The sequence below is a fragment of the Ornithorhynchus anatinus genome, chromosome 10 (genome assembly GCF_004115215.2).
Source record: "Ornithorhynchus anatinus isolate Pmale09 chromosome 10, mOrnAna1.pri.v4, whole genome shotgun sequence".
Lineage (NCBI taxonomy): Eukaryota > Metazoa > Chordata > Mammalia > Monotremata > Ornithorhynchidae > Ornithorhynchus > Ornithorhynchus anatinus.
In genome coordinates this window covers 40,335,795-40,353,601 of record NC_041737.1, presented here as the reverse complement: position 1 = coordinate 40,353,601, position 17,807 = coordinate 40,335,795, and positions in this window count along the sequence as shown.

Genomic DNA, 17,807 nt, shown 5'->3' with positions numbered 1-17,807 from the left:
ATCGCGAGACCTCCGCCGCCACCGCCCTCAACTCCCACGCGTTATCGCGAGACTTCCTCCCTCCCACCCCCCCCTCCCCCACCCCTAACTCCCGCGAGACTTTCGTCGCCGCGGCCTTTGAGGACGCGGGCACGCGCGCTCTTCGGGCGGGAGGGGGAAGGAGGGGGGTCCTGAGGCTAAACGTCTGCGCATGCGCCGAAGGGCTGCGAGGCCCAGTAGTCGTTGAGGCCTTTGTTAATAATAATGTTGGTATTTATTCAGCGCTTACTATGTGCCGAGCACTGTTCTAAGCGCTGGGGTAGATACAGGGCAATCAGGTTGTCCCACTTGAGGCTCACAGTTAATCCCCATTTTACAGATGAGGGAACTGAGGCACAGAGAAGTGAAGTGACTTGCCCACAGTCACACAGCTGACAAGGGGCAGAGCTGGGATTCAAACCCATGACCTCTGACTCCCAAGCCCGGGCTCTTTCCACCGAGCCACGCTGCTTCTCTAAAAATGGTGGTATTTGTTAAGCGCTTACCATGTGCAAAGCACCGTTCTAAGCGCTGGGGGATACGAGCTGATCAGGTTGTCCCAAGTAGGGTTCACAGTCTTCATCCCCATTTTACAGATGAGGTCACTGAGGCACAGAGAAGTTAAGTGACTTGCCCAAAGTCACACAGCTGGCAAGCGGCACACAAACTCTGTGCCAAGCGCTATTCTAGGGTGATCAGGTGGGGCGGTCAGAAACTTAATCTCCATTTTGCAGAGGAGGGAACTGAGGCACAGAGAAGTCAAGAGACTTGCCCAGGGTCACACAGCAGACAAGGGGCAGAGGCAGGATTAGAACCCACAACCTCTGGCTCCCAAGCCCGGGCTCTTCCCACTAAGCCACGCTGCTGCTCAAAAGCAAAAGTATTCATTCATTCATTCAGTAGCATTTATTGAGCGCTTACTATGTGCAGAGCACTGTACTAAGCGCTTGGAATGTACAAATCGGCAACAGATAGAGACAGTCCCTGCCCTTTGCGGGCTTACAGTCTAATCGGGGGAGACGGACAGACAAGAACAATAGCGATAAATAGAATCGAGGGGATGGACATCTCATTAAAACAACAGCAATAAATAGAATCAAGGGGATGAACAACTCATTAAAACAACAGCAGTAAATAGAATCAAGGTGATGTACATCTCATTAGTGGAACTAATAGAAGGTTGCGTCCTTAAGACCAATGGATTCAGTCCACCTTATTTATTGAGCGCTTACCACGCGTGGAACACTGGACTAAACTCTCAGGAAAATACAGTACGACAATAAACGGTGACATTCCCTGCCCACAACGAGCTCACAATCTAGAAGACGAGCTTATCCATCAATCAGTGCTATTTATTGAGTCCTTACTGCGGGCAGAGCACTGTACTAAGCGTTTGGGACTTAGCACAGTGTTCTGCTCACAGTAAGCGCTCAATAGACACCACTGAATGAATGAAGGAGAGTACAGTACCACAGAGTTGGTAGACTTGTTCCCTGCCCAAAACTAGTTTACAGTCTAGAAGTTTTTATTTGTTCATTTGTTACTCATTCGACATTTCATTCATTGAATAGTATTTATTGAGCGCTTACTATGTGCAGAGCACTGTACTAAGCGCTTGGAATGTACAAATTGGTAACAGATAGAGACAGTCCCTGCCCTTTGATGGGCTTACAGTCTATTCTTTGTTTTTTTAGCTGTTGGAATCAGTATTTGGCAATTCGTGACAGCTGATCTCCCCCATTATTCATTCATTCAATCCTATTCCTCAACCGCTTGCTATGTGCAAAGCACTGTAATAATAATAATGATGATGATGGTGTTTGTTAAGCGCTTACTATGTGCCAAGCACTGTTCTAAGCACTGGGGGGATACAAGGTAATCAGGTATCCCACATGGGGCTCACAATCTTAATCCCCATTTTACCGATGAGGGACGTGAGGCACAGAGAAGTGAAGTGACTTGCCCAAAGTCACTCAGCTGACAAGTGGCGAAGCCAGGATTAGAACCCATGACCTCTGACTCCCCACCCCGTGCTCTTTCCACCGAGCCCCGCTGCTTCTCAATTAAGCGCTTGGGACAGTACGATTTAAGCTCTCTTAGCGGAGGGAACCATGACTTATAATAATGATGGTATTTGTTAAGCACTTACTATGTGCCAAGCACTGTTCTAAGCGCTGGGGTAGATACAAGGTAATCAGGTTGTCCCACGTGGGGCTCACAGACTTAATTCCCATTTTACAGATGAGGTAAGTGAGGCACAGAGAAGTTGTGACCTGCCCGAAGTGACACAGCTGATAAGTGGCGGAGCGGGAATTAGAACCCACCACCTCTGACTCCCAAGCCCGGGCTCTTTCCACTGAGCCTCGCTGCTTCTCATGCTGTATGTTATAATAATCATAATGACGGCATTTGTTAAGCGCTTACTATGGGCAAAGCACTGCTCTAAGCGCTGGGGGGATACAAGGCGATCAGGTTGCCACGTGGGGCTCACAGTCTTAACCCCCATTTGGCAGATGAGGGAACTGAGGCGCAGAGAAGTGACTTGCCCAAAGTCACCCAGCTGACAAACGGCAGAGCCGGGATTCGAACCCATGACCTCCGACTCCCAAGCCCGGCCTCTTTCCACTGAGCCTCGCTGCTTCCCCAGTTATACTTATGCCGTATGTTCAGAAGTGTCCAATATAGTGTCCTTCACCCCGTAAAGTCCCAGTAGAGAATTTTGTTCACACTGAGCACTCCGTACAGAGCTGTGCTCACTACAGGCACCCGATGTAATGTGCTCTGTGCACAGTAGGTGCTCAGGCAGCATTGTTGGTGAGGAAAAATTCCAGAGTGAGAGTTTAGTGGGGTAAATTATTGTTATGGAAATGGGAAAAGGTCCTTTAAATGATGATGATGATGATTTTTTGCAATCTTCTCGGCTCTCAGAACGCGTCTGTTAGACCATGTCTCCTTCAAACCCAATGCGGTTGACTGAAGCGGCCACTGGAGGACACCAAAACTGTCTTATCACGGAGTGGTGGAATTTTCCCTGGCAAATTCCCGTGTAAAGGAACCTTAATTGATGGTTCTAATGAATTTTCACCCCTGCGGGATGGGATTACACTGGAACACGCCTCCCGCTCCTAAGAATGGTCATCTGTCTTCTTTTTAGAGGCTGACAGAGCTGATGATCCCTCGGAAACCTGCTTCGAGTTATCGTATCTGCTCCTGACAGAAAGGGATATTTCCTCAGTTCTGTTACAAGGGGCTGGTGATGTCATCGCGTAAGGCTCAAGGATTTATGCAGGGATGCGATTACCAGAAAGAGGAAGGAGATAACTGTGGCCTGTCATCATCATCATCATAATATTCGTATTTGTTAAGCGCTTACTATGTGCCGAGCACTGTTCTAAGCGCTGGGGGAGATACAGCGTCATCGGGTCGTCCCACGTGAGGCTCACAGTTAAACCCCATTTTACAGATGAGGTAACTGAGGCACAGAGAAGTGAAATGACTTGCCCACAGTCACACAGCTGACCCGTGGCGGAGCCGGGAGTCGAACCCATGACCTCTGACTCCGAAGCCCGGGCTCTTTCCACTGAGCCCCGCTGCTTCCCTATCATATCCCCTTCCCTGTGATGGTATCATAAATAGCATCATCATTTATTGAGCACTCACTATATGATAATAATAATGAATTATTGCGGTATTTGTTCCGCGCTTCCGATGCGCCAGGCACCGCATCAAGCCCTGGGGTGGATACAAGCAAATCGGGTTGGACACAGTCCCTTGTCCCACGTGGGGCTCACAGTCCCAATCCCCATTTTACAGATGAGGTAACTGAGGCCCAGAGAAGTGAAGCGAGTCAGGATTCTGACCCCCAGCCCCGGGCTCTACCCACTAAGCTACGCTGCCTCTCCCCGCGTGTGGTATCTGTTTAAGCCGAGCACTGTTCTGGGGTAGATATAGGGTGATCAAGTCAAACACAGTCACTGTCCCTCCTGTAAAATGGGGATTAAGACTTTGACAGAGGCAGGATTAGAACCCAGGGCCCTCTGACTCCAAGGCTCTTGCCTTACCCATCAGGACATGATCCCCGTCCTTAAGAGGCTTGCAGTCTACTTTCTCTCATCCTCTAGTGCTCCACCCACTGCTGCGTTATTATTTCAATCAGCTTCCTTTATCCCCCCATTCCCCTGGCTAGAGACAAGAAGCCTGCAGGGTTCAGGGCGTAGGGTAAAAACCGAGGGAGGGTGAGAACAGCGTGACTGGGGGGCAAGTCACTTAACCTCTCTGTGCCTCAGTGACCTCATCTGTAAAATGGGGATGAAGACCGTGAGCCTCACGTGGGACAACCTGATTGCCCTGTGTCTACCCCAGCGCTTAGAACGGTGCTCTGCACATAGGAAGCGCTTAACAAATACCAACATTATTAAACCCACACAATAAGATCCAAGGCGGAGTCATGCCAGAGAGTTCACTGATGGTGTACTGGTGGGCTGTGGTGGTCCGGATGAAAACAAGTCAGTCGATCGTATGGATCGAGTGCTTTGTGTGCAGAGCACTGTACTAAATGCTTGGGAGAGTATAATATAACAAGGTAACAGACACATTCCCTGCCCACAGCAAGCTTTCAGTTTAGAGGCAACGAGCGATCTAAGCTTTTCGAGACCCCACTGCTACAGGCTATTTCCATCACTTGGACCCCGCACAACCTTGGCCTCTTTCAGCCTACGGAACACGACTCTGAGGAGAAAGCAACTTCGGACAAAGGTTCAGGAGACTGACGTCAAACTTTCGCTCCTTCCTTTCCCTAGCTACCCAAATCACGCTTCAGAGTATGAGCATTTAGCTCCTTCGAGAGGGCAAAGAAGTAGCGTGGCCTAGTGGGTAGAGCACGGACCTGGGAGGCAGAAGGACCTGGATTCTAATCCCGGCCCATTTGTCTGCTCTGGGAATTTGGGCAAGTCACTTCCCTTCCCTGGGCCTCAGTTACCTCATCCGTAATATGGGGATTTAGACGGAGTTCCATGTGGGACGGGGTCTGTGTCCAGCCTGATTAGCCTGTATCTACCCCATTGTTTAGAACCGTGCTGAGCACATAGAAGCACTTACCAAAGGCCATTAAAAAAAAAAAAGAAGACATAATAGGAGGAGAAGAGGAAGCTGAGAAAGAAGAAAATGGTGTGGCCCCCGCAAATAGGTTAGTAGGCAGGAAACCATGCTAGCCCTCACACCTCCAAGAGGCCTTCCCTGACTAAGCCCTCCTTCCCTCTTCTCCCACTCCCTTCTACACTGCCCTGGCTTGTTCCCTTTATTATCCCCCTCCTCCCAGCCCCACAGCACTTATGTACACATCTGTAATTTATTTATATTTAACATCTGTCTCCCCCTGACCCCAGACTGTAAGCTCCTTGTTGGCAGGGAATGTGTCTCTTTATTGTTGCACTGTAGTCTCTCAAGAGCTTAGACTGAAACTTAATAATAATGTTGGTATTTGTTAAGCGCTTACTATGTGCCGAGCACTGTTCTAAGCGCTGGGGTAGACACAGGGGAATCAGGATGTCCCACGTGGGGCTCACCGTCTTAATCCCCGTTTTACGGATGAGGTAACTGAGGCACAGAGAAGTGAAGTGACTTGCCCCCAGTCACCCAGCTGACAAGTGGCAGAGCTGGGATTCCAACTCATGACCTCTGACCTCAAAGCCCGTGCTCTTTCCACTGAGCCACAGTAAATACAAATGAATGAATGAGTGAATGAATGAAACTCGGGGCTAGGGAGGGTAGAACTGGGGCCCTTTTTGGTTTGTGAGAGTCCTTGTTCGGAATGGGAGGGGGCCAAAAAGTCACACCTGAGGTCTCTCCTTCTGCTCTGGAGGGCTGGGGATTGAAGCTGACCCGGGAGGAGGTGTCGCCTCTTCTGGAGCCTGGCAGTGTCAACGTGGTGGTCCCCAGAAGCCACGTTGCCTCGTCGCCATCCCGGAGGAGCTAAACGCTCCTTCTCCGAAACCTGATTTTGGTGGTTAGAGAATGGAGAGAGCTGCAGTTGAAGTCAGTCTCCTGAACCTTTATCCCATATCTCTGGGTTTGTTCCTCAGCACTGCGCCTGTCCCTGCAGGGGATGCAGATGGTAGGTGGGAGTGGGAGGGGAGGGGGACCAATCTCTTCAGGGTTTCTGCACCGAGATGCACTGCGGGCTCCTATTCATCGGTTTTGACAGTGGCGGGTCGTTTTTCAGGGTGATCCAAGATGTCTCTGTGCCTTGTAGCGTATAATCAGAAAATGGTCTTTAAAATGTTCACTGGAAATCAGAAAATTTAAGGCTGGAGACCTTCCATGCAGAAGTTACCGATGCAAGTGCTAAGTGATCTTGCTATAGCAACTCTCCTTGCTCTCGGGATGCCGTATTTAACTTTAGGGACTCTAAAGGCCTTTCATTCCTCAAATAGCAAAGCATTACAGCGTAATTCTTTTGAGAGGATTTCAATGCTCCTTCCTTTCTTTAATGATGGATCAGTGATAGAAACATTTAAGTGCCCTTTCCTATTGTAAAATCACTGGAGTTCAAACGATCAAGTTGGCTAGTCCCAGCAAACTGCCATGAAAGTGTCTGGGAAGATAAATGCTAAAAGGGCAGGGTGGGGAGAGGATATTTGACTTGTCCTGTAACATGCCCAGTTAAATAATAGTAATAATAATGGTGATAATGGCATTAATTAAGCACACTTACTACGTGTCGAGCACTATTATCAACGCTGGGGTAATGCAAGTTAATCGGGTTGGACACAATCCCTACCTCACACTGGGCTCCCAGTGTAAGTAGGAGAGAGTCAGTCAGTCAGTCGCATTTACTGAGTATTTCTGTGCACTGAGGAGAGTGCAATATAACAGCGTAACAGATACGTTCCTTTCCCTCAACGAGCTTACAATCTAGATGGAATGGGCATCGAATCCCTATTTTACAGTTAAGGAAACTGAGGCACAGAGAAGTTAGGTGATTCGCCCAAGATTACCCGGCTAGCAATTGAAGAGCCGAGATTAGAACTCGTGTCTTCTGACTCCCAGGTCCTTTCTCTTTCTACTAGGCAACACGGCTTCTCACTAGGTATGGGGAGAGGTAGAAGGTGAGAAGCAGCGTGGCCTAGTGGATAGAGCACGGGCCTGGGAGTCAGAAGGACCTGCTTTTTCTAATGCTGGTTCTTCCACTTTGTCTGCAAGTGGGCAAGGGTCTTAATTTATCTGGGCCTTTGTTAACTCATCTGTGAAATAGGGATGAGGACTATGAGCCCCATATGGGACAAGGACTGTGTCCAACCTGATTAGCTTGTATACACTCCCAAGCTTAGGTTGGTGCCTTGCATATCAGAAGTGCTTAACAAATACCATTGATGTACCATTAAAATGCCTTTTTTTTTAAAAAAAAAAAAAAGGTAAACTTGAAAAGGAGAAGAGAGTGAGCTGGGGGGTACTGGTGAAGAGAGCACAGTTGGAAGATGGGGTAAGTTAGCGGAGAGACTGTTTCAGATGGTTCAGGACAGGGGTCTCTAATCCGTTTCCTAGAGCTATATTAGAAACCACTTTGAGTCAGTACTAATCTAGACCCAGTTTGGGGAGGATAAAAGCCTCCTCCATGAACCACCTAATTCTCAATCAATCCATCCATCAGTGGCATTTGTTGACCAATTACTGTGATCTCCTCTAAAGAGCCAACCTCCGTACAAGTCAGACACCTTAATCAGTGGCGTTTACTGAGCGTTACAATCTCCAGCGTTTGGGAGATTAAATGACAGCAGGGTTGGTAGACATACTCCCTGCCCACAAGGAGCTGTCAGAGGATTTTAAAAATCCCAATTCCTCTTTCAAAAGAGAAGATCTTCTTACATCATTAAAGTGCACAAGGGTTCTCAGAGTGAGTCTGCAAAACACTCAGCTTCATCAAAGTGGAAATGTTCACATCAGGAGGATTTCAGCCTTAAAATTAGATTTTTGAAACTGCAATGTTATTGTTTTTTTCCATATTGCGTTTCCTGGGTAGTTGCTAAAACCTATATTCACAGTCTATTTTGGTTGGCTAAAGGAGAAGACGATAAACAAAACAAAACAAAAAGCTAACATTCAAGAATGTTAATTATAGCTCAGTAGGCCTGACAAGCTCGGTAACCAATTAATGCCTTAACAGAGAAAATTACAGGGAAACAATCATATAAATCAAGGCTAAGAGGAGATCATGGGTTTTTGGAGAAGCCACTAAACTGGTGTCCCTGGGGTTCGTGTTCATTTACAACCGGCTGAATGTGATCTCTTGGCCCTACAAAACAGATGAAAAACTAAGCAATCAGTATTATTTATTGAGCTCCAGTTGGTGTAGAGCATTCTACTAGCCTGTTCGGGAGAGTAAGCTGAAAACGGGAAACACGGTCTCTGCCCTCAGAAGACCTTTAAATTTAATGGGGGAGACAGGCAACCTTGAATTATTTTCGAATTTCAATCAATAAATCATACTGAGTGCTCACTGTGTGCAAAGCACAGTACTAAGCTTTAGGGAAGGTACAGTGGGTTCGAATTCCGGCTCTGCCACTTGTCACTTCCCTTCTCTGTGCCTCAGTTACCTCATCTGTAAAATGGGGATTAACCGTGAGCCTCCCGTGGGACGACCCGATTACCCTGTATCTACCCCAGCTCTTACAACAGTGCTGTGCACGTAGTAAGCGCTTAGCAGATACCAACGTTATTATTATTACAATATAACAGAGTTGGTAAACATATTCCCTGCCCAGAACGAGTTCACAGACTAGAGGGGGACCCGGGTTCTAATCCTCACTCCGGCATTTGTCTGCTGTGTGACCTGGGGGCAAGTCACTTCATTTCTCTGTGCCTCTGTTATCTGAGGGGTTTTGAGGGTGAGGAGAGTCAACGACAGGAGGGAGAAACTTGGTGGAGAGCGTTGAGGTATTGGTTAGTACTTTCTGCTTAATGTGAAGAAATATGCAGGAACAAAGCAATTAAACTCTTGCAGTGGGACTCTCATGCTATTAAAGTCATCTCTCAAGTTCAGAGATGCTACGGATGGTGCGATTCTATCAGTGTGTGCAGGTGTGGCTAGTGATATCCATCAACATTTGACCAACTGTCCCTTTTACATCTGTGCAAGGAAGGCTAGACTCTTATTCTGTGGTTGGATTTGTCACCCAGGGTGCCTGGGACTGCTTTTTATTATTGTTATTATTATTATTCATTCATTCAACAGCATTTATTTATTCATTCATTCAATAGCATTTATTAAGCGCTTACTATGTGCAGAGCACTGTACTAAGCGCTTGGAATGGACAAATCGGTAACAGATAGAGACGGTCCCTGCCCTTTGACGGCCTTTCAGTCTAATCGGGGGAGACCGACAAGAACAATAGCAATAAATTATTATTACTATTATTATTCACAGTCTTACCTAAGTCTCTGTTCCAAGTTACCCCATTTCCAACTGCTGTATCTCAGACTGATTTATTTTCTGCTGCTGTTCCCATCTGCAGCTACATCACATCTTTGAGTTTGCCCTTCTCGGTGTCTTTGAAGTGTTTCCTCTCGCCACCTTGTTTCGTGTTAGGTGTGGACTGGAATGGCACTCGGGCCACCTTCCAGTGGAAGCAGTGTGGCCTAGTGGAAAGAGCACAGGCCTGGGAATCAGAAAACCTGAGTTCTAATCCCAGCTCCACCACTTGTCTGCTCTGTGACCTTGGGCAAGCCACTTAACTGCTCTATACCTCGGTTGCCTCATAAAGCGAAATGGGGAATTCAACCTTTAAGCCCCATGTGGGACGGGGATTTTGTCCAACCTGATCACCTTGTGTCTACCCCAGCGCTTAGTACAGTGCCTGGCACAATTTAAGCACTTAACAAATACTATTATTATTATTAGTCTATCCATAGGACTTCACTGATGTTGGAAAGCTGTTCACTGTCGTCTGCGATCTTTCGGTTTCTTGCGTGCGTCTGTGCGGTTGTACGTACTTCAAGAGAACCGAGTTCAACGGTCAGAAAATCCTGGATAATAATAACGGTAATGGTAATACCTTGAATATATTGACCACTTATCATTTTCCAAAGGACTTTCACATCAATGATCTCATTTTATGCTGCTTTTAAAATATACGAATCAGGATTCCAAGGAATGTATTTTCCCATAAGTGCCCTGCCTTTACCACTGGAGACCAGGGATTTGTTGAGTCCTGAACAAAGGACAGTGTGAGAGGTTTTCTAAATCCCAGCCTTGGTTACAAAAATAAATATATTGGTACCACCCTCAGAAAGATCTGCTCCCAAAATGTACAGACCTGAACTTGATAAAACGTTGTTTCTCTGACTGCAGCCACTGCCTACATATAATGCGTTGCATTTCAAAACGGAGATTTTTACTCATCATATTTATATTCATCATGGAGGGCAGTGTTGCCTAGTGGATAGAGCACGGGCCTGGGAGTAAGGAGGACCTACTGTCTAATCCGGGCTCTGCCACTGGTCTGCTGTGTGACCTTGGGCAAATCACTTCACTTCTCTGTGCCTCAGTTACTTCATCTGTAAAATGGTCAATTAGACTCTGAGCCCTACCCGGGACAGAGACCGTGTCCAACCTGATTAGCTTGTATCTACTCCTGTGCTAAGTACAGTGCCTGGCACATAGTGAGCACTTAACAAATATCATTTTTAAAATAATCGTATCTTTCACATCACTGCTTAACTGTTTGTCTCTCCATCTGATAGACTAATCCTCTAATCTACCGGATTAGATACAAGATAAACAGGTTGGACACTGTCCCTGACCCAGGGTGGGCTCACATTATTAATCCCCATTTTACAGATGAGGCAACTGAGGCACAGAGAAGTTAAACGATTTGCCCAAGCCAGCAGGTAAGAGGCAGAGCCAGGATTAGAACCCAAGTACTCTAACTCCCAGACCTGGGCTCTCTTCACTAGGCCAGACTCCTTTCTCTTGGTGGATGACCAAGGGGAAGTAGGCGTTGACGTTCCATTGGTATGCTTAGGCACTCGTTTATTTGTTTCTGATTTATTTATCCATTGTCTTTTTTTCACATCTTTGGCCTTTTCAGTCACATGGGTACTCGTAGGTGAGTTTCACCATCAATGGTGACTTCTTCAAATACAAAAGGCAGCTAAATATTTACATGCGTGATATCCCCGATTAGACTGTAAGCCCGTCAAAGGGCAGGGACTGTCTCTATTACCGATCTGTACATTCCAAGGGCTTAGTACAGTGCTCTGCACATAGTAAGCGCTCAATCAATACTATTGACTGAATGAATGGATGAATCTAAGCTCATGCTTCCTATGGTATATGGTATAGTCATAAATTTATGTTGGCTTTCCTTATGAGATGGTGAGTGTTTTGAGGTTAGGAATCACGTTTGAGACTTCTTCCATACGCCTCTCAAGGGTCGAGTACAGAGCTCTGTGCACAGTAGGTGTGTGTCAAATACAGTTAATGATGATAAGAAGGGTGATGATGTTGATGCGATCATCATAATTACTGACAGGACAGCCTCCTTCCCCTTGGTCATCCACCAAGAGAAAGGAGCCTGGCCTAGTGGAGAGAGCACAGGTCTGGGAGTTAGAGTACCTGGGTTCTAACCCCGGCTCTGCCACTTACCTGCTGGCTTGGGCAAGTCGTTTAACTTCTCTGCGCCTCAGTTGCCTCATCTGTAAAATGGGGATTAATAATGTGAGCCCACCCTGGGTCAGGGACAGTGTCCAACCTGTTTATCTTGTATCTACCCCAGCACCTGGCACACGGTAAGTGCTTAACACATGCCTTTAAAGAAAAGGAGAGAATACTTATTCCTTACGTATAGTCAATCCTCTGCTTTCTACGCATAAATCTCAGGATTTATTAGGACTCATGGTTCTAAGCAAGCTTCTCAGTGGGAAAAGAAAGCAGGCCTCATTAGGATTAGCCTAAAAGAATCATTAATCACTGTCTAGCTTCTGTTCTGGTAGGGAACCCTGCCCAAAATTTCAACCCTTGAAAAGTACAATACAATAGTCAGTGTTACGGCCTCTAATCTTCTTATGAAGTTGTGTGAACATTATGTTGCTAGCCATACCGAAGAAAATTCCCTGAGAAATATTCCAGGATAATAATTATGGTATTAATTAAGCATTTACTATATACCAAATACTGTGCTTGGCCTTGGGGTAAATTCAAGATATTCAGGTCAGACACCGCCTCTGTCCTGCACAGGATTCACAATTTAGGGAGAACAGGTATTTATTTTCCATCAAACGTTCAGTGTATTTATTGCGCTTTTAGGGTGTGCTGAGCACTGGGAGAGAACAATATAATAGAGTTACTATGCACAGTCCCTGCCAACAAGGAGCTCACAGTCTAGAATCTTCAGTCTACAGTCTCCCCTGCCTTGCTGCCGACTCCTGGCCCACGTCCCGCCTCTGGCCTGGAACACCCTCCCTTATTCAAATTTGACAGACAATTACTGTCTCCTCCTTCAAAGCCTTATTTAAAGCCACATTTCCTTCAAGAGGCCTTCCCAGACTAAGCCCCGCTTTTCCTCATCTCCCACTCCCTTCTGTATCACCTTGACTTGCTCTCTTTTCTCTCCCCTCACGTCAGCTCCACAGCACTTATGTATATATCTGTGATTTTATTTATTTGTACTGATGTCTGTCTCCCCTGCCCCTAGACTGTGAGCTCATGTGGGCAGGGAATGTCATTGTTTATTATTGTATCGTACTTTCCCAAGCTTTTAGTACAGTGCTCTGCACACAATAAGCACTTAATAAATATGATTGAATGAATAAATACAGTCTATTTATTTTCACTGCATTCCCTTTTCCTGGTGCTTAGTACAGTATTCTTTACTCGGTAAGCGCTCAGTAAATACCATCGATTGATTTTACAGGTAGAACTGAGGCATCAAGTCGCTATGGGTCGGAGATGACTGGACGGCATAAGACAAGACCCCTCTAGACTGTAAGCTCTTTGTAGGCAGAGAATGTGTCTACCACCTCTGCTCTACTGTACTCTCCCAAGTGCTTACAGCAGTGTTCCGCACAAAGTAGGTACTCAGTAAATACCATTGATTGATACCCCAGCTAAGATTTGGGACTAAGATAACTTGCATCAATTTTTAAGATGAATTCATAAGAATGATTGAAGAAGATGGTGTCGGAAAGAGGGGATTTAAAGGAGTGAAGGAGAGTCCAGACGGAGCTGGCCTAGTACAGCGTACTCTAGGAAGACGGGAAGAAGAAGCTTCTTCAATCTAAATTGTAAAAATTCCTCACCCACCTTGAAAAAACACTCAGCAGAACAAGTTTTTGCTTTTGCAACCAGCAGCGAAGATTCATAATCACACTGCAATTCCTCATTTAGTTAATGTTGTACTGTCATGCTTTGAATCGCTTTACCCAAGATCAAACTGTAGGTCAGGGATGTTTTAACACAAAGTCTGTAGCACGTAAAGCAATTTCATATCCTTTTTCCAGATGTTTTGGCTCAGATCCCATTGTAAGTCTCTGGGAAAAACCTACCGTACGATTCGGCAGTAGGGGTGGCTGCGAGGTTTAGCGGAAAGAGCACGTGACTGGGAGCCAGGGGACCTGGGTTCTAGTCCTAGCTCTGCCACTTGCCTGCTAGGTGATCTTGAGCGAGTCACTCACCCTCTCTGTCCTCAGTTTCCTCATTTGGAAAACAGGGACAAAATACTAGTTCTCCCTCCCTGTTAGACTGTGAGCCAGGTATTTGGCAGGAATTGGGTCTTAACTAATTAAACTGCATCTTACCATGTGCTTGGCACATAGCAACTACTTAATAAATATCTTAAAAAAAATACAGCCTCACTTTCCAGGAGGCTATTGTTGTTCCTTTTGTGACATGGGGAATACCTTTATTCTGAGTTCCCCTAATGCATGGTTATCTTGACAGCTCCTGGGTTTATTGTTTTATTGTTTGCATTTTATCATTTCACTCCTTTTGCTTTGCTTATTGAAAATAACTTGGTGCTTTTTCCTGACCACACACTTTGTGGGTCCACTTTGTGCACTTAAACTAAATTTCTATCCTCTGGTGCCTGCTATGTCCATTATAATAATTATGGTATTTGTTAAGCACTTATTATGTATCAGACACTGTTCTAAGTGCTGGAATGGAGACAAGAAAATCAGGTTGGACACAGTCCTTGTCCCATGTGGGGTTCACAGTCTCAATCCCCATTTTAAGATTGAGGCACAGAGAAGTGAAATGGCTTTCCCAAATTCACAGGGCAGAAAAGTGGTGGAGCTGGGATTAGAACCCATTACCTGCTGCTTCCCAGCCTGTGCTCTATCCACTCCACCATGCTTCTTCTCTAAGCCCTGCTGCCTGCCACTCAATTGAGGTACATATGACTGGGATCCGACATCCCAAAATTGGTTGACTGATTCTGTGAGGAAGAATAACCCTGATCCGTCCCTTCAGTTTCCTTGCCCTGAGATACTGACGGATCAATAGGGAATTGAGCTCCAGCTCAAAAGAATGGATGATCCGTGGGGTTGAGTCTGGCTGGGCTTGGTTTTTTGGCCTTATTTTCTTCTCTAGAGCTCTCTTCATCCCCCTTAAACTCATCTCTGCAAGGGCCTCTATTATAACCTGGATCTATTAGTCTGTGACTGGGTTACCTAATCCACATTTGTTTACATCAGTATCTGCCCAGGCTCGACTTCAGATGACCCAGCTAGAGATTTTGATGTCATTTTTATACAGATCTCGCATCAACTTGCCAGGAGAACATTTATTATCCACTGCAAGTGATTTTTCTTCTCCACTTTTGAAGTAAAAATGATAGGGACACACCTCCCCAAATCAAGGGTCTATTCACGGAGGATCAGTGGAATAACAATCCATTTGGGGTCGAAGCCAAAGACTACATCATTAGGATGGGCTGGAAGATCATAGAATGTCTGTATTTTGTCTTTACTTTTTAGACTTTGCAGATTTCTGCTTATCCTCTGGAGATGGGAATGGAGCCAGTGGTATTGTGAGAGTAGGGGGTGGGGAGGAAAAGTCAATCGGAATGAGGCTGGGAGTGGGCCAGGCTGAGTTAGCCAGCATCACCTACGCTAGGGATGGAGGCGGCAGGCAGAACAATCTTCTGCTGTGTTTTTGCCCAAGGGCTTCTGCGAGATAACATCCTAGTCCCCATCACTCTGCCAAGACCTCTCAGTTTCCCATCCAGTGGGAATAGGCCTTTGCTTTCTCAGATTACCGTCAAGATAGTGACATTCAGCCTGGCACCGTCTTCATGAGGAACCTTGCTAACTGGCATTTGATGATGGTGGTGAGGAGGAAAAGGAAATACATCACTGGGCTTTCGGTACCTCAGTTGCAAATCCAGCCAGTTGATTTTCTTCAATGATGATTCTGTTCTTCCATAGCATGTGGACATCATTTACTGTAGACGAACACGAGGCACATGCTTAATTCCCATCCCTCCCCGCCACGCTCCGATGGAGATTCTGGCTAAGTGATGACACGTGTCCTCAGTTGGCTCAGGAGTTAGCTAATTTTTAACACCTGGAAGATTTTACGAGTCATTCGAACTTCCAAAAAGCTGTGAAAGCTAGCTCTGGGGTGAAGTTTGATTGAGCAGTCTCCCTCACTTAAAATGGGGTGAGGGGATAATGGGGAGGAAGGGAGGCATGTCTTTCCTTTTCAGGAACTGGCTCATATCATTCCTGCACTTAAAAAATCCCACATTCAGCATTCAAGTGGAGGCAGCCCAGTGAAAATAATAGAGTCTTCTGGGTCTGGCTCTCTTCTCGAGCCCATATATACGCCGTCTTGACTTTGGGCCCTTGGTTTGACTTACTATAAAACTTTTCATCACGTGACGTAGTGACGCTGAGTAGAAACTCAGAGTTCATATCTGGTTTATGTCATCCCTTAATGCGAGCGGATCTCACTTAGATACTGGAGAAGTGGCTCAAACCGACAACTGTCAAATTTTCTCTCCACTTTGCAGAACTACATTTTGCTTTTAGAACGTTTTTAATGGCATTGCTGAGAAGAAACACAGACTCCTTCAGATGAGTGTCTTTCTCCATTTCTGCCAGGGCCCCTGCACGATTCTTCTGGGTCGGCACCAGAAAATAAACCGTCCTCATTCACCTGATCTTACCTTGCAAGTGCTTTTTCCCCTAAGGAATCCGTTCCCAGGCTGGATCCTTTGAATCCTTCCGGAGTTCACGCAGTTTGAAATCTGGAAGTCTTCGGCTTGAGTCCAGGCCACCCCGGCTTCCCAGGTCCCCACTGAGAACGAAGAAGCAGCAATTAACCCTGTCGCCCCAAAACAGCATCAGTTTGATCCCATCTATATTCTAGAGGATGATGGGGGAGGTTGATACGAGCCTTTGCTTTCTCAAGGTCGGACAAGTTTCCCAAGGCAGAGTTGCAGCATCCTCTGTGTAATTAAAAGATGTTAATTCTATTCTCCCTTAATACCAACCTACTCACTGTACCTCAATCTCATCTATCTTGTCACCAACCTCTCTCCCACGTCCTGCCTCTGGCCTGTTACGTTCTCCCTCTTCATATACAACAGACGGTCGCTCTCCCCACCTTCAAAATCTTAAAAGCACATCTCCGAGAAGCTTGCCCTGACTGAACCCTTATTTTCTCTTCTCCCACCCCTTTCTGCGGTACCTTTGCACTTGGATCTGCACCCTTTATGCACCCGTCCCGAAGCCCTACAGCACACTGATCTTCCTCTTGCCAAATCCAACAGCCTCAACTCCAACCTAATCCTCCTCGACCTCTCAGCTGCCTTCGACACTGTCAACCGTCCCCTTCTCCTGGAAACATTATCCCACCCGGGCTTCACTGACACCGTCCTCTCCTGGTCCTCCTCTTATCTCTCTGGCCACTCATTCTCAGTCCCTTTCACAGGCTCCTCCTCTGCCTTCCACTCCCTAATTTGCGTGGGGGGGAACTCATTAGCTCCTATGACTTCAACTACCATCTCTATGAAGGTGACACCCAAATCTACATCTCCAGCCCTGATCTCGCTCCCCCTCTGCAGTCTTGCATTTCCTCCTGCCTTCAAGACATCTCTACTCGGATGTGCTCCCATCACCTCAGGCCTAACATATCCAAAAGAGAACTCCTTATGTTCCCTCCCAAGCCCTGTCCTCCCCCAATCTTCCCATCACTGTAGACGGCACCACCGTCCTTTCTGTCTCACAAACCCATAGCCTCGGTGTTATCCGTGACTCCTCTCTCTCATTCAACCCACACGGTCAATCCATCACTAAATCCTGGCGGTGTCTCCTTCACAACATCGTTAAAATCCTCCCTTTCTTCTCCACCCAACCTGCTACCCTGTTAATACAATCACTTACCCTGTCCCGCCTCGATTACTGCATCCGCCTCCTTGCTAGCTCCCAGGCTTCTATCTCTCCCCACTCCAGTCCCTACTTCACTCTGCTGCCTGGATCATTTTTCTACAAAAACATTCAGGACATGTTTCCCCACTCCTCAAAAAAGTCCAGTAGTGGTCCACCCGCCTCCGCATCAAACAAAAACTCCCCGCTATTAGCTTCGAAGCACTCGATCACCTTGACCCCTTCTATCTCCCTCATTCCTTTCCTACTACAACCCAGCCTGCGCACTTCGATTCTCTATTGCTAGCCTTCTCACTGTGTCACCGATCTTGTTCATTCATTCATTCATTCAATAGTATTTATTGAGCGCTTACTATGTGCAGAGCACTGTACTAAGCGCTTGGGATGAACAAGTCGGCAACAGA